This window comes from Vicugna pacos, chromosome 20 (genome assembly GCF_048564905.1).
Source record: "Vicugna pacos chromosome 20, VicPac4, whole genome shotgun sequence".
NCBI classification, from domain to species: Eukaryota; Metazoa; Chordata; class Mammalia; order Artiodactyla; family Camelidae; genus Vicugna; species Vicugna pacos.
Window position 1 is genome coordinate 41515714 of NC_133006.1, and position 27997 is coordinate 41543710.

Here is a 27997-nt window from a genome sequence, read left to right on the forward strand (position 1 = left end):
AATCAATTTTGAAACTCCGGTTGGATTGTAATTAGGCATGATCATGAGATTTTCCATTGAAATGAGTTTTCTCCTTTCTAGAATCTTCTACCTTGGACAACTTGGCATCAGTGTCCAGAGACCCTGAGGTTTATTGAGTGTCTGCATAGATGGAAGTCAGGGAGAGAGTCACGGGACACCTAGGGGAAGGGCGTTCTGGGCAGGGAACAGCGGTGCGAGGCCGAGCAGCAGGGGCGCCCGGGCAGAAGGGCCGTGAGCAGGGAGGAGGCAGGAGGAGGAGTCCGAAGGCCCTGAAGGCCCCTGGAAGGGCTTTAACTGGGGGCTAAGTGTGAGGGGAGGTCCCTGAGACGTTCTCAGGAGAGAGCGAAGTGACCTGACTTCCATGATTTTATTTATTTATTTATTGTCATTTAGAATTTTTTTACTTTTAGAACCGGCCTTTCAGACCGGGCCGGAGGTCTGTGGCAGACTGCGCACACGCGAGCAAGGAAAGCCCGAGTGAGCGAAGCGGTGAAGGCACTTCTAGGGCGCCGCGACGACCTCACAGCCGCCACCGGTGACGGCAGTTCTAAGAGCGGCTGGACATCGGGGACGCTAAAATGTGAGAGAACGGGGTCGGTGGCAGCTGCGCAGCAGCCCTGCGTCTCAGAAACACGTCCCCGCGCCGCCGCAGCCCCGCCCCCCGCCCCGCGCACCTCCGCCCGGCCCGCAGTCCCCGCTGCTGCTGCTGCAGACACGTGCCTCCGGCGCACCTTCTCCGTCTGAGCTGGTCTGTGCGTTTCCATCTGCGACTTGCTTTTCCACCCAACAGTGTGTGGAGAGGTGCAGGCTTGCTCAGCCCCACCCGGTGCTGGGCCCCCTCTGCCCGTCCACACTGTCTCTGTTCCCCTGCTCGGGGTCGTCTGGGGGCTCCCCACCTTCGCTGCTACGAACCACTTCCCCACCAACCTTCCTCCCTTGTCTCCGAACACGAGCTCAGCCCTCTGGAATCACGATGTCTAAGTGACAGTATCTCCGAGTCTCCAGTAAGATCAGAGCATCTGTCCTTCCTCCCTCCCTGAGCATCCCGAGGGAGCACGGAGATCCTGCCCTTGCTTGGGCTGTGGCCTTGGACTGAAGTCTGCACTCAGGGTCCTGGGGGAGCTGAGGGAAGAGGGCGTGCCTCCCAGCCAGCAGCCTGGGGACCAAAGCTATGCCCTCACCCTGGCTCTCTGAGGGAGGCTGTGAGGTGGGGGCTCCCTGGGGACCAGGGACGTGGCTCAGCTCGGGGACATCACTGAGTCCACCGCATGGTCAGTACTGGGCTGTGGGGCGTGGAGTCCAGCAGAGGATGCCTCTCATTCTGAGCCTCTTTCATCTCAGTTCCCTTCTGACTGCAGGAAGGGAAGCTGCAGTGGTCTTGGGAACACTCAGGGCTCCCTGCTCCCGGCTGCTTAGCGGGGCCCAAGGTTACGGCCTCCCTGGTCCAGATGTCGTGGCAGCAGCAGCGACCTTGGCCCCTGACCACCCTCTGCTGTCTCCACGGTGGCCCCACGTGCTGCCCACCCCTAGCCCGAGTGCCTGAGCAGCAGAGGCTGGCAGGGACCTTCCTCAAGGGACAGCCGCCCTGTGATCGGTCACTGCAGAGCCTGTGCTGGCCGTGTCCAGCCCCTGACTTGCCACCACTCAGCGTGCACGTTCATCACGTCTCCTCCTTTGCTGACCTGGGCAAAGTCAAACACCAGGGTGTCCATGAATATACGTCTTCCCGGCATAGCTGTCACTGCGCGTCCCCGGGGAGATGCCCAGTCACGGGGCTGTGTGGTGTGCGAACATCCACGCACTGCTTTGCTATCCTTTTTTCAAAAGATGGCTCAGCCTCTGGTACCCCATCCACTGTGGGGCTCCCCAGACCACAGCCCGGGGAGAGGAGGGACTGCAGCCCGTCGTCTCCCTTGGGACCTGCCTGTGCCTGGACCCCTCCGGCCCGGCAGCATTTACCCTCTTCTGCCCCCTGTGACTCCTCTGTCCCTGTGTCCCTGTCCCCTACAGCTGGCTGGACCCTTGGGATAGGGTCACTGCCCCTCTCCCCAAGGTGCAGCAGCACCTCCACGGGGGACGGACCCACCCTACAGGGGAGCGAGGTGGGGGCCCACTTACATTTGAATCATATGGCCCTGGCTTCTGGGTGGGAGATGGACTGTGCGGAGCAAAGCGAAAGACAGACCACCGGGAAGCACCGCAACGGTCCAGGCAGGGGATGGCGCGGCTTGAGCGAACGGGTGGAGTGGTGATGGGGGGCTGCTGAAAATCTGTTTAGAAGAGAAACCAAACTGGGTTCAGAATTCTGAATGGCTTAGGAAGACTGGAGAGAGACTAACAGAAGCGAAGTTCAGAAGAGACGAAGGGGCTGTGCCTGCAAAGGAGAGACCCACCCCCTCAAATCTGGGCTGATCAGGAGTCAGCAATGAAGTGCTCTGGTTTGGAAATCGAGTGTAAAATAAACCACACACTTAGAAACCACAAAGGAATCTCTATTATATTTAGCACTGCTTAGAGCCTTGCTGGAATTCTGCGTCTGGTTTTGTGTTACGTGAACCTGGAAAGATGCAGAGAACGCACAGAAGGTGCAGGTGAGAGCTACAAGCTTGATTAAAAGGTTGAGAAATAAGATTTACTGGTTAGAAGAGAAGGCCGCGGGGTGATTCAATAATAGCGCCTTGTCCACAAAGGGCGGGAGTGCTTTGCAGGGGCCACTGGGCCGTACTGCGGGATTCCTCGTGTCAGCTAAGACGAGACCCCTGGAAGCCGCGCCACGGGTAGTGCTGGCTGGCTGTGGAAACAGCCCCTCACCCAGAGAGAGGTTTGTGGGCATTTTAACGTGCTGCCAAGGGAGACTCTTGGGTACTTTTCTTCCTAGATGCCTTTCCCTATTTGCTGGGGGTTGTTAAGTCTTAAGTCTTACATCTCCTTGAAGACAGAGCGCTCTGGGCCCCTGAGGACCGCGGTGGGCGATCAGTCCAGGCTGGTTCCTTTCCTTCTCAGGCTGTTCTGGGGGTCCCTGAGGGTCCCAGGGCTCACTGGTGTCACTGCTGAGGGCTGCTAGGCCTCCTGGGCACACTGAAGGAGACAAGGACAGTGGGGGGTGTGGTGGAGTCCAGCTAGGGTCCAGGTGCTGCACAGCTGCTCCCTCTGGCCTGGTTCCTCAGAGCCAGCCAGAAACCCGGCCCTGGTGGGTCCCACCTCGTGCGCCGCTGTCCTGGGAGACTAAGGTCAAGTTTCCGCAGCAGGATTCACAGTCACATGAGGACCCAGCAGGTATGACACCTGGTGAAATAGTCAGGTGGGTGGGAAACAGAGCAGGGCACGGGCTGGACGGCTCGTTCTCCAGGGGACGGAAGCTGCCCACGGCCAGCCACCGGCTGCCCTGCGGGAGTGACGGCCCTGCATCATCAGATCGCCCGAGAAGTCGAGTGTCTGGGTTTTTGACACAGGTCTCCTAATTCTAAACCACTCTAGAAAATAATAAAAATTCTGGAAATCCCCGTGTGGGCCAGCACCATGCAGACAAAGCAAATGCAGCCTTGCCTGGATTTGGTCCGCAGGTTCTGATTCTGCCACCTGCAACGCGGATGCACGAGGGAGACCCAAGCGGGGCTCAGCCCGGAGGGGACAGGGCCGGCCTTGGCGTCTCGGCTTTGCCCTGCCCCCGCCCCCCAGGGCCAACATTGTGGAAGGTTCTACAGTATGACCTCTGGGCGAGATGCTTCAGAAAGATGTCTGCCTCCGAACTAGCCGGACAGCTGCACTGGGAGGACGTCCCACAGCCCCTAGGATGTCACCCACCGCCCCCTCCACGTGAAAAGGTGCAAAACAATGCCATCGATCAGAGAAGCCCACGCCCCTGGGCAGTCACACAGCGTCCCCTCGGCAGGGTCGAGTTCATGGCAGCGCCAACGACGCACAAGACTATTCCTTCAAAGGCCGGGGACGTGCTTGGGATGGGAAGCCCGCTTCGTCAGGAGCAGGAAGAGGTGCTCTGGGAACCGTGGGGCTTTCCCCGCTGAGCGCCTTCCAGGGAAGCGCTGCAGGTTCTCTCCTGCAGGACAGCCTGGGCAGTTGCTGGCTGCCCCACTCTGGGTGCAGAGGGCCTTCCCGACTAGGGGAAGGCGGAGCAAGCTGGCCCTGCCTTCTCGTGGCTTCCGATGGCTTGTTTATGAGCGGCCTTTAAATAATAAGATTTGACCCTGGATCACTTACCGAGGCTTCCAGTGGGTGGGGACTGTGCTGGGTGCTGGGGATCCAAAGCCACAGGAGTTGTGTGATTCCTGCCTCCAAATTATTTGTCCTGGGAAGAGCTGGACAAGCAAGACACCAGTTTCTATTCTGTTTGCAATGCTTTAACTCAGTTGGAGTTCACTGCAATGGAACATTTGAAGTGTTTTGTTTTTGTTTGTTTTCTTTCCTATGTACTTTATGAGATCAAAACGAGACAGAGAAGCTGGTAGCCTGTCTCTGAGTGTTCTTTCTGCTACCAGGAAGGAATTTTGTTGTATTTCTGCTTTCACTAGAAATAATTGAAAATTCTGAGCTTCACAGGATGCCCTCATAAATAGTAGGGTTGGGAATAATTCTAGCATAGTTACACAGTTTTCTTTGGCTTGAAAAAAAACATCTGGTTAGTTATGAGACAGGAGGGAAGGGGGCAGGGCACAGCCATTAAAAGAATGACACAGCAGTGAGCACCAAGATGGTGGAAGAGTCGGCTCCCAGCACACCTCGAGCTTCAGCACATGCCCATTAAAACACAGTAGCTGCTGCCCGGCCCTCCCAGGGCGCCAGGACAGCCCCCAGGCTGACCGTAGAGGGCAAAGTGGGTGAGGGCCCAGCTCCTGGGAATCCCCGAAGTGGCTGGAATAACCCTCCCACTTGTTGGCATCTGAGGTTACCGAGCCTGTGAAAGCCACCAGCACCCACCCCCGTGGCCGCCCTCATTCTCCCTGGCCGCCCCTGTGCTCTGAGGCCGCCATGCCCCCTTCTGAGGAAGACGGCCCGCACTCTGCCTGTGGCGTGTGTATCTCCCAGGCCTTTCTTCCCTTTGAGACGGCCTGCACTCTGTCCTCAGAGTGCGCATCTCTCTGAATACATCTACTTTCACTCAACTATGGCTCGCCTTGAATTCTTTCCTGCGTGAAGCCAAGGACCCCCACTTGGTGGGGCGCGTCCCAGGGGCTCACCTGAGACCTGAGGCACAACCACCCTCTCACGCCCCGTTTTTCCTGTATCAGTTAGATGCTAGACTGTTGCCAGCATGGATCCACCGGAAGGATATAACTTTTAGGGAGAAAGTGTTCCACCTAATTACAAGATTATTTCTTTAGTCGTTAAATACATGGGCGTCTAACGTTGATCTGTATAGTCTAAGGGCATATGGTCTTGTTCTCAAACTTTTTGAATAATAATTGTAGTTGCTGTTTTGTTGAGTGTGTGTCCTGTGCCAAACCCTGCGCCCACAGTCTTGTTTAATCCTCTCAACAACCCTTTTGAAATAATATTATTATTTCCATTTTACGGATGAAGGCTGAGGCCTCAAGGATGTGCTCAAAGCAAGTGGCTGGAGAAGGATATTTTGCCATCAAAGCTTGTAATCTAACCGCTGTTCTGTCCTGTCTCTTTTAGGTTTGATGTGAGATTTACACACAAGTAGAAGCAAGGCATGTCTGATTGCTCTGATCAGAAGCAACCTCTTGTTCTCAGAGCCACGTTTTACGACTGTCCATGGAAGTTGGCAGATACTTATGCCCTCTGGTGAGCTTGACTTCTGAAAACAGCCCACAGTCCCTGGCACCAAGCGTGGTGAACAGAGTGGTTAGTACCACGTCCAGTCTCAAATGCGGCAAGGCTCAAGTATTATCACTGGTTTGGAAATGTTTCTGAATGAGACATTTAGAAACGGTTTCTCCAATGGTAGAAAAAGTGTTAACTGTCTGAAGACGCCTGTCGTGAGGGAGCCTTGAAGACGTGTGCGCGGTTCTGGGCAGTGATGATCCCCCCGTTTTCCCGCCGCGCCCTGGCTTCCCTGGCCCTGAAGGAATGGACGGCTCCCCAGGCGCCGGGCACAGCGTGGGGCTTCAGTAAGCAGGACGCCGGTGGAGGGGTGGCTGGGCGGCTCACCAGCATCTCCTGCAGGTAAGGGAGTCCCTGCTCGCCTCTCTCCTTTTTGTCCTGTGGAGCGGGGTGCGGAGCTCTGGCCTCAGCCCAGAGCTTCCAGGTCGGCGTGTGGTTCTCACAGAGCATCTCCTCCAGCTCCCGCCAACTCAGTCTGGCTGGGGGCCTGGGCTCCTTGACCGCAGGCTGCTCTAGGGTCGCAGTAAAAGGACAGGGCCAACCGCAGCCTTCCTTCCCCCTGCCCCCGACCCGTGAGGAACCACCGCTCCAGGGGCAAGCCCGATGCCAGATGTTAAGTTTTTTGCGGTGAGAACTCCCCCACAAGTGTGCCTCACTTGGGGTTTCACAGCCTTTACCTTCTGTCACCTTCTGTCCCGTTCTTTGGCAAGAGCTCTTAGCCCAGGGTCCGCGTGGCCCGGGGCCAGTTACTTAACCCCCAAGACAGCTGTTTCCTCGCCGGCGAGCTTGTGGTGGTGGTGGAGGTGGAGGCGGGTGACGGTGACTGCCCACCTCAGCCAGTTGTCATGCGACAGAGCTCAGACTTTGCTGCTTGGCTTGGTTGGAACCCACCTTCTAATCTGGGCGAGTAACTTCTCCGAGCCTCAGCTTTTTCGTGCGTACTTTTGGAACAATGCTTCATGTGTCTTATTTTTGTTGTGAGGATTGAAGGAAAGAATATAGGTACAGAATGAATTCAGGTCCTAACATGCAGGAAATGCTCAGTATTAATGATTACAATCTGACCCTGTTGTCCTGGAAGCCCGTGGCTGGCTCTGGGAGGATGCAGCCCATGAATCTTCCGAATTACGTGCAGATGTTAGCGCCTAGAGGGTGAGCACGTTTCCTGGGGCGGGCCCCATGGCGCTCATCTGATTCTCAGAGTCCAGCCCTCTTCCCCACCCTCCCCCAAACTCCAGAACCACTGCTCCAGAGCTAGGATGTGAAGAATTCATGAACACCCTAGACACAGCCTCCGGAAAGGAGTTGAAAACTGGCCCCGTCCACGATCTGTCCCCTGTGTTTGAACCTGAAACTGCGAGATTGACCCTCCGCAGCCCAGGCCCGGCTCCTCAGCCCACAGCTTTCCTCCGTGCCCTTTGTGACTCGGGTGCGGGCTGTGTCTTGTGGGCGTCTGCCTTTGTGACGGGACTGTGAGCTCCTCGAAGGCAGGCTCTTGATGTTCTTGTGTCCCCTTCAATGGGAGGCTAAGCACAGATCTGTGAAGCGGCAGGGCTCTGGAAACACTCAGCAAGTAACCGCAGGTCAGGATTCACCAGGGCCGCGTGCCCCGGGAGCCATCCCTCCGCAGCTCGCCTCGGGAGAAGAATGGAGGGAAGGCTTGGGACGTTCAGGCCCGCGTCCCCGTTTGAGGCTGCGCTCGTTTGCACCCACGGGTGGGACGAGAGCTCTCCTCTCCTGTGTGCCTCCTGGGACAGGTTGGGGCAGGCTGGTCAAGTGTGGAAATAACGTGGCTTGCGAGTGCCCTGGCCAGCTTCGCTTAGGCAATTTTAGTGAAAAGGGAGAAGGGCAAAACAGGTTAAACTTGTTCTGTATTGAAAAATAAAGTTGCAGTTGGGCTAAAAGGGAATCTTCTGCTTGGCTTGTTCAGGTGATTCAGGGCACATCCGTGGTGGCCCGCAAATCCCAGCTGTTGCCTAATCCTCTGTTCTCTGCAGGAAGATGGGTTGTGGAATTTTGGAATTTAAGTAGAGGGAAAAGAGCTTCCTTAAATTCTCTTCAACTGCTAAGAATAGGTTTAAAAAGCAAGTCCTATCAAGTTTGGGACAATTCAGAAAAAGCATTGCCTTTCTGTTTCTCTCTTCCTGCAATGCTTCTTCTAAACCGTACACGTAAAAAGACCTACTTATTGGGTTGTTGTTTTTCCCAGAATTTATATATCACCCTAGAGAAGGTAAAGTAGTTCACAAAGCCTTTAATTTCCCTGCACTTTTTCAAATTATGAATTTATTTCTCCATTAAAAAGTCATGTAAACATGCATAAAAATTTGAAGACTAAGAGAAACAGGTCGCTTAAAATCTGACCATCCGTATTTGCATAATCCTTACCCCCATTACTGTTTTTAAAGTATTTTTCCTTGTATGTAGACTTAAAATTGTAATGATAATTTGACTGTAAGTTTGTTTCTTGCAGTTTTCACTGACACAGTCACGTAAGCATTTTTCTTGATGCGCTTCGGTCTTTATAACCGTGGCAGTTAGTGGCTCGTGTTTCGTGGAGTGTGTGCACCGTGCTCCCTCACTGCTGAGTGTATAGATGCTTCCCCTGCTGGGCTGTTATGCCAGATGCCACTGTGAGCATCTTAGTGGGTAAAAGTTTTCTACAGTTTGAATAACTTTCCTAAGCTTGGTTCCCAGCAGTAAAGTCAGAGCCGTCGGTCAGCGAGAGTAAAGGCTTGGGTGCATCTGATGTGACTTCCCTGCTGGCTCCCAGAGTCCGATACAGTTCCTTCTGGGCGGCAGCAGCAGGTGCATGGCCCAGGGTGCTCAGCTGAGTTCTTATTTAGAGGTGATATGGAAGTGGACTGCCTGGAGGGGTCTCTGATGAGCTGCTGCCCCTGGGGCCCAGGTAGGAGGAGGCAGGTGTGCCTCATGGGTCACCAAAGGATCTGGACTCCTGAGCTGGCCTTCTCTCCTCCAGGAGGGGCTCCCCTTGCTGGTGGGCCGGAGGAGAGCTGGGGCGTTCTGAAGAGGAGGGAGAGGAGAGGAAGGGAAGTTACAGTTCGGGCCACGATTAGACCCGCTGCCTCTTTGTGCTCAGACCCCTGGATCAGGAAGGGAAGTCTGTTTCGTATCAGCTCTCAGTTTGTCCAGAACCACTTTATGGGGCTGGTGGTCCGAGGCAGTCGGTATTTATTGTTCTGCCGGGTTGTGTCCAAGCCGAGCTGTATCCCAGCACCTCGAAGTCCGCCTGGAGAGGGGAGGCGCTCCGCGCACACTTGTCGAGGGCACACGCGGGTGGCCAGCGGGACGGGGCCAGTGGGGCCAGCACTGCTGTTTGCCAGCCAAACTCTGTTTCCCTCTGCCCCTTGTCATCTGAACCCCCATCTTACTGGGGCCGCAGCATGTCAGGGAAACGCCTTACACCCCCAGCCCCTTGCACACAGGGAAGATGAGGTTGGGGTCTCGTGACACACACAGACGTCATCTCAGGGTCTCTGGGGAAGCTGAGTTTCTGCCTCCCGCTTCCCCCCCATCTTTGTGTGATCCTGGAGGTGCAGCAGCCACCTCACCACTGGAAGATGGCAAACGTGAGACGGATGTGACAGCCTGCAGGGGGCAGAGAGTGAAGGCCAGGCTGGGTTGCTGCATCAGCCCCGGGCATTACGTTTCTGAGGAAGTTCGTGCTTTTTAGAGACACCACGGTGGGTAGGTTTTCAGTTCCTGGCAGCTGAATGCCGTCCTTACTGACACCCTGAGGCCCAGAAGTGTCATCTTGCCCAAGGTCACAGTGACAGTGTGGCCAGAACTAAGACCAGAACCCGGGTCCGCTTAGCTAAGCCAGCCTTCTGATTTAACACCCCTCTCCACCGTTACCAATTTTAGATCGGAAGCACCCTCAGAAGTACCTTGAGATGAATGCATTTGCAAGATTTCTGAACGAGATTTGATAAATAGCGTATCTTGGTAAATGCTGGTTTCTGAGTGGTTTGGTGGAGAAAGGGGGCCTGAAGATACGACAGTGTTCTCCTTTTATGGTGCACGCTCTAGGCTGCAGGTGAGCTGCTTGGCGGGGCATTCACTTAGTAGAAGTGACAGTGAAATGCCAGGAGTTTTAAGATCTTTATGACCTGTGTCAACTGCCCTCATATTTCACAGACAATTGGAAATCAGATCTGATCAATTTGACATGGGATTTGATCTTCCGAAACTTTGACATGGTCTTCCTTGTGTTTTTCATTTTTAGAGAAGTCAGGAGAAAGCTGGGGCACGACCACCAGCGTGTATTTTCTCTCACTGGCAAAGTGTGGACCCGTTGGCAGTATTTCTCAGAGAGTTGCTTTTAAATGGCATTTGAAAAGCATCTACACTGTTCACTAGTTTTGTTCCTGGATAAACAGTCCTCCGCTTCTAGAAGTGACGTATAAAAGAGAGAATGAAGGTCAGGTGCACGTGGGGTCTCGTTTGCTGAGACGACCCAGGAGGGAAGCGTTTCCGTAAATCGCCCGCAGTGTTTTCCTCCGTAAACCACAGAGGAAGCTGCTGCTGGGTTCGCGCTTGGTGCATTTCTCAGCAACAGGTTAATTTCCCAAAGGTGGGATGAAGCCGACTGAAGGTCTCAGCCCGTTGCTTGGGAGCCACGTGACGTTGCAGGACACGGCGTGGGGGTGCAGTCAGACGGCCCCATCAGTACCCTGCTCCTTCCTCCAGTCATCAGTCAATTCCAATTTTTTTCACGTAGTTGCTACGCTCCCTTTTATTGACTTGCTTCGTGTGTTGATACACGTCAGCCAGCTTCCTCCAGCTGACACGGTGACCCTCCCACTCATTTCTGCCCTTCTCTTCATGCTCTTCACTGGCCACAAGACGTGGGTGTCCCGGATCCTGGACAGCCCTTTACCTTTGTCCTGCCTTCCACTGCAGCTCAGAAGTCAGGCCGGCGCTGTGGCCTGGCTGTGTCTGGGGCGACACTGGGCTCGCTGCCGCCGTCTTGCTCCCAGCCCACGGTGGAGTCAGCCCAGAGGATGACAGGACGGGCAAACGGGGGGTCCTTGACGGCTCCTACCACTGACCACGCCGCGTCTGGATTCCCGGTGACAGGGCACCGTAAATGCTCTTCCGGTCAAACCGGTTGAATCAGATGCCTATACATGGCAGCCGAGAGCACGGATACACCCAGAAAGGACTGAAGCAGCCTGGGTCAGCCCAGCTAACCATCTGTGTGTCACACTGCTGCAGCTTGCAGGGACAGCCTGTCCACCCCTGTCCGACTCTTACAACTTAACAATGACAACTGCTGGTGACTCTGTAGGCCGGGGCTACGACATAGAGGGTGCCCAGTTAAATCTGAGTTTCAGATACATAAACAAAGAATTTTTACAGCTGGAGCACGTCCCAAATACCGCACGGGATATGCTGCTACTAGAAAATTACTCCTTGGGTGTCTGAAATCCGCACTGAACTGGCCATCCTGTATGTTATCCGGCAGCCCAACTGCAGGCTCCAGAAGGACTTCTGAGGTGCCTGTGGGGGCGCCTGGGTCCTGGCCGTCCTGGGGTCTTGAAACCATATTGCCCAGGGCTCGTTTTTAATTGAAGACCATTCTCTGGAGGACCCTCTCCTGAGTCAGTGGAGAAGAATGACAGGGTTTCCCGCTGGAAACGGGGCCCCTCCCCAGCGAGGCAAGGTGGGCCTTCTGTCCCCGGCCCACCTCCGCCTCCTGGCGCGAGGGGCTTCCACTGCTGTCTGGCCCCCAGGGCCCGCGGGGCTGCGGTCCGGGCGAGCTCCAGCTTTGAGTCGTCTTCTCCCTTTCTGCCCACCCACTGCCCCCGGGGACAACCCCAGGATCCCGGGCTGTGAACGGCTGCCGGGCGGACCCAGCTCCTCTGGGAGCAGCTGCTCTTTGGCTCATTTGCAGGAGTTTGACTGGTCTCATTGGAAACAGCAGGGAAAGTGATGCCTTTGGGCAGCAGGTGGGCGTTTGTAGCCCGGAGACTCTCAGGCTCTGACGTCTGCTCCTGGATTCTGGCGTCTCACTCCACTGATGCTCTTGGCTCAGGAGTTGATCCGGGTCGCCAGCCCCGCCTCTTGGAGCCGCCAGAGGAGGACGGATCCCTCACCGCAGCAACCTCAGCCAGCCCTGAACGGAAATGAGGGCGCTTTCCTTTTCTCTTTGGCTGAGATAAGACTGGACTCTTAAGAAGAAACAGGGAAAGGAGTCGAAAGCGTATAGATGGCCCTGTTTGTCCAGATCACTTTCAGTTCCAACCCCACAGCCGCAGAGCAGCCCGCTTGGCCCACCGCGGGGAGCTCAGTCCTGAGCCTGACCCCTCTCTTCACCCTCTTCTGGACCAGGTGACCCCTGAGATCGAAGTGGGGGCTGCTGCCTGGGTGTGACCCTCACTTGTCCCCAGCGCCTGTTCCTGCCTCCACGGCACGTCTCCCTGCCCCACCCGGCCCTCGGAGCCCCCGCTCCTGAGCGCAGGACTTGCCTCTCTGACCTTGAGGAGCCCCTCTCCCTGGTCCCCCTGCCCACCCAGGGCCCGGCCCGGGGAGTCCCCGTGAGTCTGTGTCTGTTTCCTCTGTCCAGCGTGGCTCCCTGGAGCTCCCGCGGCCTGGCAGGGACCTGTCGGCCTCTCCGCGGCTTCCTGCGACGGCCAGGAATAGACTCCACCTCCGTTCCTGGTCCCCCGCCAGCCCCGCTCCCCTCGGGCCTGCCCCGAGGGTCCCGCCTCCCGTTGGCGGGAAGACTCGCCCTCAGTGCGTTTGCGGCAAAGATAAAGATCTCAGGGACGGATGTCACATCTTCAAAGAGCAGCAGTGCAGTGTTTTATCATTTGGCGACTAAACACGTCTGGCTCCTGTTCCTGGGGTCATAATGGTAGGAAGAGGGTGGCAGGACAAACCGGTTTGTCGGCAGGAGAGGCTGGGAGGCTCTCCGGAGCCCTGACTCCCACTCGGCGACTGTGTGTCCCAAGTCTACGTGCTGCCCTGATTTCTTCCTTCCAGCAGCTTGTTTGAAGATGAGCGAAGTGCAGCGTCCATGGGCCCCTGGCCCTGCACGCAGCGCGGCCCGTCACAGGGCTGCCACCTCGCGGCTGTCTGTCGCAGACTGAGTTGTGCAGCACCCCCCCAGGTGCGTCAGCTGGCGCCCTGGCTCCCAGCACCTCCGAGTGCGCTGTGCTAGGAGGCGGCAGCTACAAAAAGGCGATTGACTCAAACGCGGCCCTCTGGGTGGGCCCTGGTCCAGCAGGACTGGTGAGCTCACGCAAGGATGAGGTTAGGACGCAGGGAAGGGCACGTGGAAACACAGGGAAGACGGCGTCTGCAAGCCAGCGGGAGGGGCCTCAGGAGAAGCCCGCCCCGCCGACGCCTTGACCGTGGGCCTCCAGCCTGCAGACTGCGAGGGAAGACGTGCCTGCGGTTTAGCCGCCCCCTCCATGCCGTTTGTTACGGCAGCCCTTTCGTCGCACACCAGGGCTCTCATTTCTCTGGCCTGGTGTGAGGCCCCAGGTGGCGGGTGATGGTGAGGGACGTGGACGGGGCTGGGGGTCATCCCAGGCAGCTCTCCGGGGGGCTACTCCCCTTGCCCGGCCCCCTGCCCTCCTTTCAAAGCCCCCCGTCCTCGGAGTCACCGCCAAGGCGACAAAGAAAGGACTGGTGAGCAGGAGGGAGCGTAGGTTCGAGAAGACACTGAGGGATGTTCTCTGAGCAGCATCCCAGATACACGGAGTGTTGCTTCCTACATTCGATAAAGGTTGTGGTCGTGACTGAAAAAACCCATATAGAGAGTGGAGGAAACATGGTAAAATGGAGGGAAAGAGGGAAAAACTCTAATTTAACCGTAGGAGTATCCCCTTTCTATTTGCAAAATACATTGCAGATGGCCAAGCCCTTAATAGCGACGGTCATTGTCCTGCGCGGTGGACAGAACAAGTGTTGTTATCCACAGATGAGGCCAGTGCAGGCGAGCATCTTGCCCAAAGGGTGAGAGGTGGGGGTGGAGCCCAGACCCCGTGCCGGGAGCTGCGCGACGTTCTGAGACGTGTCCTGCCATCCGCCCCTTCCCTGGCCCTCCCTGCTGGGGACCCTAAGATTTCCCTGCCTCCGCCCGGGCAGCTCTGGGCTGAGGGCCGGGGTCCCAGCAGCCGGGCGCCGCTGGGAGCACCCGCTGTCCCCTGAGCCTCCAGCTTCCCTCCTCCCCAGGGCCTGTATTTGCCAGGCTGACGGCAATTACACCCTCTCTGATGCCCTTGGCCTCGGCCAGAAACCAAACAGAGCCAAGGATACTGTGCCCCCACCCCCACCGCCCAGAGAGGCTCCATTTAAAATGAAAGCCCAGCATGCTGTCTCCTTTAAATCCACAATTTATTGTAAAGCAAAAGGAAAGTTCCTCCCCCATGATTACGTTTTCAGAAGGGTGACCCGTGAGCACTGCAAGAAATATGCTTCTGTAAGTTCCCAGTTTGTGTGTTTGTTCCGGGGGCCTGAGCCACGGAGACGTCGCCTGAGGGCCGAGCGGCCTGAGCTCCGTCTGCCAGCTGCCAGGAGAGCCCACGTGCTTTGCAGAATCAACTCCACTCACCCTCAGCCTCCTCACCTCACAAACCGCCGGGGGAGGACTGTTTTCACCCCTCCGCAGAGATGAAAACCCCGGGTGTAGAGAGGGCAGCAGACGTGGAGTCCGCGGGCTGGTGCGTGCAGCCCCTGGGCCTGGACGTTAACCCTGGGCCTCAGCCCCTTGCAGGATTTTGACAGTAGGCGCAGAGGTCGGGGCAAGACAGTTTCAGGGTCTCCTGGCTTGTGGCCACAGGCAGCCCACCTCCTCTTTCTGGACAGGTCGGTGGGCAGGGAAAGTGTCTGAGGACCTGCTGGCCTAGGGCCTGTGAAGGCACAGAAAGGCTGGGCCTCCCTTTATTCATTCTTTTCTCCCCTTCCTGGCATTTGTCCCCCCTCCCTGAGCCCAGGAAGGCTCCCCCATCATTTTTAGGGCTGGACAGGGTGGAAACGGTGACTCAACAGGACCACGCTCATGGCCCTGCAGCCATCCCAGGGGCCCCTGCTCAGCACAGAGGGCAGGTGTCCCACGCTCCCCGCCTGTGTCCCAGGAAGGTGTCCCAGCGAGGCCGAGTGGACACCATCAGCCCAGCTGCACTGGGGACCCAGCCTCTGTTTCCAGCATGGAAATGGCAGCTGCTGTCACAAGGACCCGGAGGCTGCCCGTCCCTCTGATAACCGTCAGGGTAAATCCCGATCCCAGAAGGAGCACGTCAGCAGTATGAGAGCGCCGCCTGTGCCGCCCAAACCCCCCGGCGGCGGGACGCGGGCCCTGCCTCCCTGCCAGGACGGGGTGGGCGGCAGGGGAGGAAGGATGCAGAGTGACTCCACCATCTCGGCTCTGAGAGGAAGATGGCCCCGGGGAGAGGCAGCTGCGGGGAAGGAAGCCGCCCTCGGCACTAGTTTCCTGCTCGGCTCTTTCCTGATGTTTGACTTCTCTTGCAGATTTAAAACTTTGTCTTCCTGTAGTGACTTTGTGGTGTGCGTTTCTAAGTCACAGCCAGTTCATGAAAGTACTGTTTTATCAAGCATTGATTGAAAATGCCGTTTCAGAAATCCAGCTGGACGCTGCGCTTCCGTGTGGGCACACGCTTCCTGTGTCTGCCCCGGGGGCCAGCACCGCGCTGGAACACGTGGTGGCGCGCCAGGCGCCTCGTCGAGCATCTCAGCGCATCACCTCAGTTAAGCCTCGAAACAGCCATGCGAGTTGGGTACTTTTCTGTGATACTGGGATTTATAGTAAGAAATACGTATTTTGATTTTTGTCCATTCCTGGCACAGAGTGCCTAAAACCCTTGGAATTTCCTAAATGGTACGAGGGGTGTGGGTGTCTTGTTATGTTAATGAATGATTTTGTGAAGCACCAATGATGGGAGTGGAATTTCTGAAATCACCAAGTGCGGCAGATCCCCACCCACCTCAGATTTAACATCCCCAGTCAGTTAGCTGAGCTGGCTCCATATCCTGGAAATTAAATGATGTCATTCGCGTCATTTGCAAATATTTTCTCCCATTCCACAGATGCCTTTTTGTTTTTCTTCTCACATATTTTTTATTGAGCCCTCCTACCTGTGCCGGGCCCTGTGCTGGGTATACAGTGGTGACCAAACACGTTGTGGACTCCGCCGTCCTGGGGGCTCACACGCTGGTGGGGAGGACAAACAAGGAGGCAGAGCAGACTGTAGGATTCCTAAGGGCGGTAAACGCCAGGAAGGAAGAGAGCCGGTGCTGGGGAGAGAATGGCGGGCGGGGGCGGCCGCAGGGGCCAGTTCACAGGGCAGCGTCTGGGATCCTTCGGGATTCCCAAGGAGAGAGAGGAAAGTCCACTCGTAACGCCACTTCTCCCCTAAAGTATGAACGTCACTGTAATTTTAACTAATTTCTCTTTACTTAATGGGGCCATAATTTAGAATTTTGGAAATTTGCCGTTAGATTGTGTTCTTTGAGACTGTGTGGCTCATGGCACTTACTGCGCTGTATGAGGACGGGTTCAACTTACTTGCTCTTCACTTTGACGCCTTGGTTGCTCCCGGTCTTTCACTATTGTGGGTGGTTTCGATGAGTCGGCTCCAGCACACCTAAGTGCTTGTCCAGAGCTTGCCGTTCACTTGAAGGTCTGACGCAGAGATGCTTTAAGTGATGGGGCCAGTTGCCGATAAAAGGTCAATCAGAAATGAAAAGCATCCACAATGTGAACCGGTTATTTGGAAAGATAAAATCAGTTTTTCTTTCAGCACAGTTTTTTCACAAGCATTTATTGAGAAAACCAGGATACACCTAAGGGCTTTGAGGGTCAATCTTCACCAGTAGAGGGTGGCGTTTACAGCAGGACACTGCCGGGCACACAGATGTGGTTGTGCCACGAACGCAGTGTCATGAGAGCTCCTGGAGGGAAGGACTGGAGAGTGAGGGTGTGGACAAGACAACAGTGGAGAAGAGTGGGATTGGGCGGGAGGGTGGGGGAAGAAGGGGAGTTGGAGGGTCCAGGTGGCGGGGGAGAGAAGCCCCTTTGTCGGGGCTGTGGCTGGCCTGAGAGCTCCTGTGGCGCTGAACCGACGGAGCGATTTAAAACGTATCGATCCCTTTGTCTCTGTGGGTTGGGATTTAACCTTGGTGGTTGGCTGGCTTTGTGCGCAGTGGCCGGTCGGAACCGCGGAGCCCGTCCCCGGGGCTGAGCTGGGTTGCGTGAGGCCGTCCTGGACCCAACAGAGGGGCAGGTGGGGGTCCTTTTCCCGCAGAGTCTGCGGGAAGGCAGCGCATCGGGTGTTTTTAACCTCCTGAATTCTCCAGGCAAGCGCGTTTGCTGGGAGGGAGCCGGGAGGGGAGTGTGAGACCAAGGATGGAGCGGGAGTGATGAGCGGGATGTGGGCCCCCCTCCCCCAGCAGTGGGCCGCTGGGAGGTGCTGTGGGAGCTGGGTCTCGGCAGAGCTGCGCCTGACAGTGAAACGTGCTGGTCCCCCTCGGGTGACACCTGTGTTCCCCTCCCGGGTGCAGTGGGACCCGCCTTTCCCACGGCGGTTACGCCCTTTGTGTGTTACATGTCTTCTGGAGTCAAAGTCCTTTCCGCCTCTGTGGTCCCTGCCAAGCAGCCCAGGAGGCTCTCCTCTCCCCTGGAAGCTCACCTGGGGGGCAGCTGGGAGCTTGTAGAGCCAGGTCACAGGTGAATTAGTGCCCGGGGAGTCAAGCTCCAACCACCGCCTCAGCCACCCAGCCTTCTCTTCTCCTTTTTGTAGTCTTGGCAAGGATCCCGAGCCAGGTGTGGCAGTGTGCGTGTGGGTCTGGGGAGGAGTGAGTCACTGGCGGTCTGTTCCTGGTAAATCTCCAGCAGGCGGCTCTGCGCCAGGACTTCTGCAGTCCGGTGCTGCTCTCCTCTACCATGCCCAGGCTCAGAGGACCAAGCATTGGTGTAGACCAGCGGTGCTCAACGCGGGTGATTTTGCCCTCGGGGGACATTTGCCCATGTCTGGGGCATTTTTGGTTGTCAATACAGGAGGTGGAGGGCGGTGAGTGGGGGTGCTACCCATCTGGCGGGGAGAGGCCAGGGATCCTCCTACAACTCCTACAGGGCACAGGACAGCCCACTCCCGAGAACTATTCCGCCCAAGGTGCTAGGAGCGCCAAGGTGGGCAGACCCCTGCGAGGACCACAGCCTGACCACTACTCCCAGAAAGCCGGGTCCCGCCTTCGGAAGACAGAAACCAAAGTTTGCGTGGGAGCCCGCCGGCTGCCTGAGCTCTGTTTAGGGAAAGAAGCATGACCTACTTTTCAGCACTTCCCCTAAAGAAGATCATCAGAAATTTCAAATATCCCCCCATGAGGGAGAAAACAAACAACAAATGTCCAGATTGACTGGCTAGGGGGTGAAAAGGCTCGTTTACATAACAAGGGGACATGCCGCAAAGGACAGCCTGGGCTGGAGCGGCCTCCCTGAGTGTCCCTGGAGAGGGCCTGGAGGGGGGCTCCCCACCCTCTCTCCTGCCTCCCGCCAGGACTCGGCTGTGCTCAACCCAGGCAAAGCGTTTCTGGGCAGGAGACCTCGAGATGGCCTCCCTGAGGGTGGTTTGTGCTAAATTAGTTTTGAGGGCCCTTTGGGTACCAGTTCCAGCAGTCTTTCTTCATTGTAGACGGTGCCTCTGGGATCGGCAGTGAGAGAGTGTCTGAGATAGCCAGGTCATAAATTTAGGATCAGAGACCGCCTTCCCTTCCTACACCAGGTGCCTGTAACAAACAGCTTTCAGTGTTTTCAAAGATGCTCACACTTTAATGTGATATCTGGGGTTTAAAAACCCCGAGGTCAGAGGATCGGTTTTACGAGCCCGGAAGCCGTTACACAAAATGGTGTGTGGGTTGTTACCCGAGGAGAGAATCCATTGATTTCATCACGCTCCCCGAGGAGCCCTTATTCCAAATATTAAGAACCATTGATGTGGATTCACTCACTCATCAAATATTTATCGAATGCCTGCGCTGTGCCGGCACCGTGGTCTGTGCTGGAGGTGAAGAGAAAGACGTGGTGGTGAATCATTGATTGAAACCAGGACATGAGGAAGCAGTGTGAAGAGCGTGGGCAGGAGGGAGGTCTCCTCTTCCCTTCTGGACTCTCTGGCTGGTCCAAGAGTTGACAGAGACAGATTAGCAGGGGAAAGTCAAACAAAAGTTAAGTAACACACGGGAGTGATCCAGGGAAACTGAGAAACTCAGCAAAATGCCCAGAACGTCCCCTTAAACACCACCTTCAGCTGAAGCCAAAGAGAGCGTTGGGGTGTTTGGGACGTCAGAGGGGAGGGCAGCAATTCCCAGGCAGACGGGAAGGCAGATGTTCGGGGGACAATGTTTGAGGGTCTTGCAGAGACAGCGGGACACAGTGCAGACTGATGTCTCGGCCTGCCTGGGTGTCCCCCTGCTCACCTGGCCCATGCTCTTTGCAGACGTCTCTGGTCTATTCCAGAAGCAGGCCCTTTAGCCAAATTCCTTGGCAGCTGAGGGGGAGGTAAAAAGAAGACTGCTTCTTAGAAACAGTCAGCCTAGATTACTCCTTACGCTGAAGAGACACATTTTGAGGTGGCGAATTTTGCTCCCCTGCAAGAGGAGAGTATAAAGTTAATCAAGATCCACCGAAGAAAGCAGTTGAAAAGTTGTGAGAGACTAAAAATGCTTGTGTCTGATATTCATAGACACTGTAATGTGTACACACGCACCGTCAGAACAGAACTGTGGCGGTGGAGACGAGGCAGAGGACGGGGCGCGGCGGTGGACGTTCGGAAGAAGCCGACTTTCATTCCCAAGTAACAAACATCTCAAAGATTCTGATTCTGAAAATAGAACCTAATTTGTTCCCCCAACCCCCGCCCAAGTGTTTAATTTAAAAAAATTAACTAGAAAGTGGGTTGATCAACTGTGTTTCCTACAGCTTATAATTTAAATGTTTTTGGAACGATACTGAAATACAAGCTTGCTTTCACGTAGACAGAGGGACGCTCTTACACCCGCTACATCCATGAATCACCACGAGGGCTTCCGTGCCGAATTCCTCCCCTGGAAACCCTCCCTTTCTTCGTCTTCACGCTGCAGTTGCGCCGTCTGCCCCCTGACCCCGGCCTTCGGAGGGCGTGGAGGTGGGTGGGGCTGGGGGTGACGTGGGGGGACTGTCACGGGAGCCCGGGCTCCCCTCTGCAGGGCACTTCTGGACTCACCCGAAGACCCAGCCCACAGCATAGAAGCGCCTCACTGGCAAGGCCCCAGGCCGGCCGGGACTTTCACACGAGACGGAGGGAACTTCTCCCTTGTTAGGCCACGTCTGGGCCTGTTTTTTTTTGCATCCAGACAAACTTAATTATTTTATTTAACAAATACCGGAATTTAGGTGTGTTCTCAGTGCCATCCCCCCAGTGTTTTCTTCTGTCGTTTCAGTGGCACACAAGCTACACACCCACCCATTGAGATGAGATTCTTACCCTGAAGAGGCACCTAGGCAACAGGTGGAAGTTTACACAGGACGCCCCCCATCCCCCCACCATGTGACTGAAAGCAGCCGTGGTCGGACCCGGAATGGCTCACTGAGTGGCTTCACTGGGTCACAGATGCTCAGCGCCTGGGGGCGGGCCTTGCTCATTGCTCTGCCCACTGGACCATGCAGGACACTCATCTGATCCAGAAGCCTTTCATTTTTGTCATTGGAGGGGAGGAAAGGAGGGGAGCAGGACATGGAGTCGGTAAAAGGGGGCTTGTTCTGTCCCTGGGGCTGAGTGACAGAGGACCGCGGTCGGGGCCCTCAAACCGCAGAAACGTAGTGCCTCCCAGTCTGGAGGCCAGAAGTGTGAAGTCGAGGTGTCAGCAGGGCCAGGCTGCCTCTGGAGGGGCTGGGAAGGAGCTGTTCCAGGGCCCTCTCCCGGCTTCTGGAAGCTTCTTGGCTTGTGGCCGTGTACTTTTAATCTGCACACTGTATTCTCCCTGCGGAGGATGTGCCCACAGTCTGCCTGTCTCTGCGTCCAGATCTCTACTATATCAGGACACCAGTTGTGCTGGGGTAGGGCTCACCCTAATGACCTCATTTGAACTAATTACATCGACAGTGACCCAGTTTCCCAATAAAGTCACACCCTGAAGGACTGGGGGTTAGGACTTCAACATATTGAATTTTGGGAGGGACTCAGTTCAACCCATAAAAAGGGACAGGAGCTGACAGAAGATTTCAGCCAAATTATTTCATCCCACCACCAGCAGGAGAGGGAACCAAAGTGTCTCAGAGGACCAGAGCGGGACAGCATCCGAGAGGGAGTGAGGAGAGTTTCCTCGTGTCTCCACAGTGAAGCCGTGGCCTCCCTGAACGCTGTCCCGTCTGCTCCATGGTCCACACTGGCCAGGGGTGCAGAGAATTAAGGGCAGATCCAGGACCCTGAAGCCGGGGGCCCCAGCTCCTTGTCTGGTCTCTGTCCCTGAGTCCCAGCTGCGCTTCCATCCTGCCTGAGAGCCAGGGACAAGAACAATTACCTGCTGTGTCTGGAGGCCAACACCAGGGGTGTTATATTTTAGAAAATACAGTTTAACTTTTCTCAATGACAAAAGCAACGCATGCCCATTACGGTTAAGCTGAAGACGACACAGAAGTTGAACATACGCCGGAAAGTCCCTCCTAATTCCAAAACCCAGATAATCCCTGTTCAGTTTTTTTTAAATTTAAAAATTCTTTCATACATTCTTTTCTTCTTTTTCTAGACGTATTCGACAGAGTCTGGACCATGATCTCTATTTAACTATATGCTTTGAATTTTCATGTAACATATAATATGCCGTTTCCTCTGTGATTGCAAACTGTGCTTGAACATTCTTTCAACAGCTGAACAGAACTGAGAATGACCGAATAATAATGTTGCAGAGAAGCTGACATTTCCACACTCCATGGTTCCAAGCAATTTATGTACATTTTCAGTTGAATTCTAATAACATCCCAATGAGGTAGAAATTATTATCATAATATATGTTGACAGGAAAATTGAGAATCAGAGTTTTAGTTATTTGTCTAACATCACACAATTACTAAGTAATCAAGAGGGATTTATAGACAAGTTTGACTTTGTTTTCCGTGCTTCTAATTACGGCCTGATTTCTCTACTCTTGAATGTGGGTTTGCTTCCAAATTTTTACTGTTATAAATACTGCAACATACATCTCTGGACAGAACATTTTTTCCCCTGGATAAATTCACAGAACTGGAATTACTAAAACTGAGATTTGAACATTAAAGAAAACCATTCTTGAAACAGAATCTGACAACACATTAAAAAGATCACACACTATGATCAAGTTAGATTCGTCCCAGCGATACAAGGATGGTTCAGCATAACACAAATCAATCAGTGTGATACACCACGTCCACAAAAGAAAGGACAAAAATCACATGATCATCTCAACAGAGGCAGAAAAAGCATTTGATAAAATTCAACAACCATTCAAGATAAAAACTCTTACCAAAGTGAGTACAGAGGGAACATATCTCAATAATAAAAGCTACTTTTGACAAACCCACAGCCAACGTCATACTCAGCAGTGAAATCTGGAACGAGGCAAGACTGCTCTCTCACCACTTCTGCTCAGCACAGCACTGGAAGTCCTAGCCACAGCAGTCGGACAGAAGAAATAAAAGGGATCCAGATTGGAAGAAAAGAGGTAAAACTGTCACTACATGTGGATGACGTGATGCTATGTATAGAAAACCCTAAAGACTCCACACAAAGATGACCAGAGCTGATAAACAGACTCGGCAAGGTGGCAGGATGCAAGAGTAACACACAGAGGTCTGCTGCATCTCTTTACACTAACAAAGATCAGAAAGGGAAAAAATTCCCTTTTAAAATTGCATCCAAAAAAATAAATAAAATACTTAGGAGTAAACCTGACCGAAAAGATAAAGACTTACATGTAGAGAACTATAGAACATTGATTAAGGAAATAAAAGACAATTCAAAGAAATGGAAAGATATCCCACGCCCCTGGATTGGAAGAATTAATGTGGTTTAAATGGCCATACTGCCCAAAGCAATCTGCAGGTTTAATTTGATCCCTGTCAAATTATCCAAGACATTTTGTGTAGAACTAGAACAAACAATCCTAAAACTTACATGGAATCACAGATGACCCAGAATTGCCAAAACAATACTGAAGAAGAAGAACAAAGCTGGAAGAATGACCCTCCCAGACTTGAGACAATTCTACAGAGCTGCAGTCATCAAAACAGCGTGGTATTGTCACAAACACACACACATGTTGATGCATCAGAATAGAGAGCCCGGAAATAAACCCACACACCTACGGTCAATTGACCTTTGACAAAGGAGGCGAGAACATACAAGGGAGAAGAAGTCTCCCTGACGAGGGCTGCTGGGAGGCGGCGCAGCCTCGTGGAAGTCAGTGAGATGAGAGCGCTCCCTCACACCGTACACACACGCAAACATGAGACACACACCACAAACCTCCTAGAAGAGAATGTAGGCAAAACACTCTCTGATATAACTTGTGGCGGTGTTCCCCTAGTCTACTAAGGCAACAGAAATAAAAGCAAAAATAAACAAATGGGACCTAATTAAACTTACAAGCTTTTGCACAGCAAAGGGAACCGTAAGTAAACAAAAAACCTACAGAGTCGGGGAAAATGTTTACAAATGAAGCAACTGGCAAGGGCCTAATTTCCAAAATATTCAAACAGCTCATGCAACTTAATAACACAAAAACAAACAGTACAGTCAAAAAATGAGCAGAAGACCTAAGCAAACATTTCTCCGATGAAGACATACAAATGGCCAATAGGCACATGAAAAAATGCTCAGCATCACTAATTATCAGAGAAATGCAAATCAGAGATACAATGAGATATCACCTCACCCCGGTTAGAATGGCCATCATTAAAACGTCTGCAAACAATAAATGCTGGAGAGGGTGTGGAGAAAAGGGAACCCTCCTACACTGTTGGTGGGAATGCAGTTTGATGCAGCCACTATGGAAAACAGTACAGAGAATAGAAATAGATTTACCCTATGAGCCAGCAGTCCCACTCCTGGGCATGTATTTGGAAGAAACTCTAATTCAAAAAGCTACATGTACCCCAATGTTCATAGCAGCACAATTTACAATAGCCAAGACATGGAAACAATCTAAATGTCCCATCAACAGATGACTGGATAAAGAAGCTGTGGTATATATACACACAATGGAATACTATTGAGCCATAAAAAGAACAAAATAATGCCATTTGCAGCAGCATGGATGGACCTAAAGATTGTCATACTAAGTGAAGTAAGCCAGAAAGAGAAAGAAAAATACCATATGGTACCACTTATATGTGGAATCTAAAAAAGACACAAACAAACTTATTTACAAAACAGAAACAGACTCACAGACGTAGGAAACAAACTTACAGTTACTTGGGGGAAAGGAGGTGGGAAGGGATAAACTGGGAGTTAAGGATTTGCAGAAACTAACAGCTATATATAAAATAGATGAACAAGAGGTCCTACTGTACAGCACAGGGAACTATATTCATTACCTTGTAATGGCCTATAATGAAAAAGAACGTGAAAAGGAATATATATATATATACACACATGTATAACTGAATCACTGTGCTGTACACCAGAAACTAACACAACATTGTAGACCAATTACATTTCAATTAAAATAACCCACTTTTGCTCCCTGACTGCCAATTTGCTTTCCAAAAAGGTTGTGCATCTTGATTCCCTCCAGCTCTGTTCTTGTTCCCCTGTCACTAGCACTGGACAATCGGCCTCTCTAAACACCCCTGCCACTTACGAGCTGAAAAGGGATTGCTCTTGCTTCGTACTTGCATTTATTTAATTATTAGTAAGGTCACACATCTTTCATATGTTTTAAGTAGTATTTTCTGCTAAGAATCTGGGCCCACTTATCCATTAAGGTCTTAGGATCAAACTGAATCGTGTGTAATTAACAATTTCGTAGGTCAAAAATTGTGGACTATCAGCGCAACCAAATATTTTTTCAAATATGCTAAGAATATTAATCTTTAGACTTACTGGCTATAAATATTTTTGTTGATGTTTTGATTTCCAACATGAGCATCCAATAATCTGGAAGGGGTCTGAGTAACAACCAAGACGACGTGCTGATGATTTCCATGGACTAATCTTTTTTTAAACTTCATGCTTTCACCCTTTATTTGTCCCTTCTGCACTTCCTACTCTTCCCTGAGCCCTCAGGTTTGAGTCCAGGAAGATGTATCTTTACAAAGTAGATCAAGGCCGGGCATTGACTTTGGAGGGATGTTGGGAAATGTTGTTGAAAGAATTGCAGGTGCCAGTAAAACTGGTAAAAATGACACACCTTCACTATGGCTGCTGCCTTCTTAGAATAAAGCCATTAACGACAGCCTGAGAGCATCCCTAGCTTTCACTGCAGCAGCTTGGAGGCTCTTTAGAGAAAGAGTGACCATGGCTTACGCGAAGGGATACACCTGCTGTGCCTGGCAACGCAGAACAGGCTGCATCTCATTTTTAGCAAAAATGAAGATAAAGCCAGACCGTTGGGCTCAGCAGTGATTTGACGTCTTCTCTTCCCTGTAGGTAGACGGGAGCCACTGCAAGTGAGCTCACACACGTGCTAAACATCTCAAAGGAAAAGAGGAGCTACAGTGACGAGCTTGTCACACGGGAGCTCGCGGTAGAGGGCAGGAGAGCTGCTTCGGTCGCCGTGGGTACTTCAGATGTCACTAGTACGCATTGCCCTTTAACATCTGGTGCTCGGGACCCTCATTTGTAGAAACTGTTGCTTGTGTTCACTGGGGGAGACGGCTGGGGTCGTACCCCACCTGCTTCCCTGAGCCTCTGGTTAAAATGATTCACGCCAACTCTCCCTTGACCTTAAGCACTTTTCCGCGTCAAGAACCGATGATCTTCCATAAAGATGGGAAGGAGATCTCAGCTCCGGCCGTGTCCAAGCCTTTGATCAACCCAGTGGCTCTTGCTGCCTTCCTAAAGTCTAAATGGGACTGCACCTTATGTTTGGCGCGTGGCCCCAGGAAGGGACCTGAAGGCATTACCGACGAGGTGTCTGCAGGTAGAATGAACCCTGCCCCGCCTCCCTAGAGGCTGAGCGCACAGCTGGTTTTCCCAGAGAGAACACCACTGGTGCCACCTGCCTGCCCTGGTTCGGGCTGGCCAGGCGGGGCACAGCTGGTGGCATGGGCAGTTCTCCATGAATCCCACAAATGCAGCCTGCAGCTTCAGTGTTCCTGGCTCCAGCTCAGACCAGCGGGGGCAGACTGTTACCAAGCCCTGCAGAAAGAAGTCTCTCAGGGCACAGGGTCCACCGCTGCCCCCGGAGCCCTGCCTGAGCTGGACCGGGTTGTGTGGAGACGGCTTACACACACACATCCCAGCTACGTAAAAACTCACGCGCTTCCTAAGGGCCTGACTGGAATGTGACCACGTGCTCTGGGTTATCATCCATTAATGGGCAGCTTAAGGCCGACCCCACTTCTGCATTTCCTCTCTGTGCTGTTGGGTGCAGACCCTGCTGGGGTGACATCCTAGGAGCTGTGGTTGTAGTTCGGGTGGGCTCATTGCAAATGCTCTGAATATAATAATCACACTTATGCAAGAACATTAAAAATGTTTAAAGAGAACAAGAACAGAATAGAAGGAGAATGAAGCTGGTAAGAGCTTGACATGAACGTGGGAGATGTAACTGTACTTTCAAAGTGATAACCTCGTCTCCTGCATGTTTTTTTTATATTTGTGTGTGTGTGTAATTTATATATACGTCCCCCCCAGGGGTAGCCAAAGCTCTCCCGCAGAAACACATCGGTGGTGACAATGAAGCTGTCTGTGGAGCCGCCATGTGGATCTTTTCTTAAATCCAGGGCCTGGGTGCACCTGTCCTGCTGTAGGCCCGGACCCCAATAATGCAGGATGTGCTCTGCTCTTCCAAAGTTCTCCCAGCATCTCCCCAACTGGCTCCCAGGAACCACTCCCCCGCTGCGCCAGCCCATCCTGCAAGCTGCCTCATGTGGTTCCTCCTGCAGCCTAACCAGGAATAAGTCTCTTCCCCAGGGAAGAGCGTGCGATGGCTTCCTGGTCCCCAAGGCACAAGGCACTGGGAACAAGGAGCCGTTGGTCCCCTTGGCTCTGGAGACGCGCTTGGTCTGACATCACAGACCTTCAACCCCTCCTCAACCCCGCCAGTCTGCCCTGAGACCTGTGTCCTCTGCATCCGCCCCAGCCCGGGCTAGACCGCCTGGCGTACTTCCTACTGACCACCTTCCAGACGATCTGACCCTCGTCTTCCAGCCGGCTCACAGGCCCTGTCTTGTTCAGGGTCTGCGAGGGTCAAGGCTGAGCTGTCTTCCGGGCTGGGATGCCGCAGTTCGGTAAACAGGCTCCGTGCATGTCTGCAGACCGATGGAACGCATCTTAGCAGCCAGGCGGGCCCGGTATTTAATCCCCCCACCCCGGTGCAGCCCACCTGGGTCGGCTGTCCCCACGCCCAGGCCCGGTCTCTCCACCCAGGAGGCCCCAGCCTCTTCCCACGTCCCCCTCACCTCTCCTGGCCCCGCCCAGTCCTGGACCCTGTGCCAGGCCCCCTGACCCCTCACCAGTCTGACCCGCTGTGGGGCCTCCCATTTTGAGTTCCTGGGGTGCTCCCTGCACCACGGACACCGCCTTAATCACAGACCACCTGGCCGAGAGACCTGGATTTTCCCTGAGTTCGCACCTGGATCCCTCATCAAATTTCTATGCACCTCCCCCAGCTCCCCGGAGTCTGAGCAGAGCTGGGCGCAGACCCGCGTCTCCATAAACACCTGCCTGGCTGACTGCGCCTGGGCGCCTTCCCGGGATCTCTCTGGGATCCATGTTCTGTCCATCACTCAAGGTCGGGCTCAGCCCGCTGCCTCCGCCGAGGCTCCGTGGGTGACGCCCCACACCGATCTCCCGGGTGACTCCTGACCCTGGGAGGGACACGTCTGAGCGCCGCCCCCAGTGAGTGTGTATATCCCTCACTGGTGGACTTTGTGTGCGTCCTGCTTGCGTGGCCTGGCTGTCTGGGTCACTGGTGCCCTCCCAGGGGAACCCGCCCCCCCGGAGAC

The 27997-nt window shown here is 53.8% G+C and overlaps 2 long non-coding RNA genes across 3 annotated transcripts; one reads left to right on the forward strand and one right to left on the reverse strand.

Moving 5' to 3' along the window:
- Positions 1-76: 76 nt before the first annotated feature.
- LOC140687843 (uncharacterized) lies at positions 77-26179 on the forward strand. The gene is made up of 3 exons (XR_012062469.1): positions 77-601; positions 5659-6168; positions 25476-26179. It is a non-coding gene; the product is annotated as an uncharacterized lncRNA (long non-coding RNA).
- LOC140687840 (uncharacterized) lies at positions 18621-19876 on the reverse strand. Of its 2 annotated transcripts, none has more exons than XR_012062465.1 (3): positions 19581-19876; positions 19291-19461; positions 18621-18984 (listed from the first exon to the last, which is right to left on the reverse strand). It is a non-coding gene; the product is annotated as an uncharacterized lncRNA (long non-coding RNA). The 2 variants fall into 2 exon arrangements; XR_012062464.1 differs by having other exon boundaries at positions 18621-18988.
- Positions 26180-27997: the final 1818 nt, after the last annotated feature.